This window comes from Tetrao urogallus (genome assembly GCF_951394365.1).
Source record: "Tetrao urogallus genome assembly, chromosome: 4".
Lineage (NCBI taxonomy): Eukaryota > Metazoa > Chordata > Aves > Galliformes > Phasianidae > Tetrao > Tetrao urogallus.
Window position 1 is genome coordinate 46,895,644 of NC_136817.1, and position 486 is coordinate 46,896,129.

Genomic DNA, 486 nt, shown 5'->3' on the forward strand with positions numbered 1-486 from the left:
TGCACCCTACGTGCTTTATAATCCAAGGAATGTCCTCAACCTGGAGAGAAGTTAAATACAGCAAGTTAAGCAGTAATTCTGTAAAGGCTTATTTAACTAAGAAGTTCCAGATACAGTTCTGAATAAGCCCAGGGAAAAGACCATTCCTACATTCAGATCAGGAAAAGAACATTCAATGATGTCAGGTTCCTCTTCAAAGGCTGTAGTTATCCAAATTTTATCAGCATCCTGCAGTTTGATTATTCTGTTCAAAATGCACAATAGCTTTCTAATTGTTTATTAAAAAAAAAATCTGATTCCAGTATTCTGTCACTGATCTACAGATCTATCTTTTCTAGTAGATCAGTTTCATTTTGCTATACTTTAAATAACAGGAAAATATCAACACAGTTGAAATTTATACCAATTTCTTAATTTGTGTGTAAAGCACGCATCAAATTAGTACTTGAAAAATCCAAATGAAAATGCTATGAAGAAGTATATAAC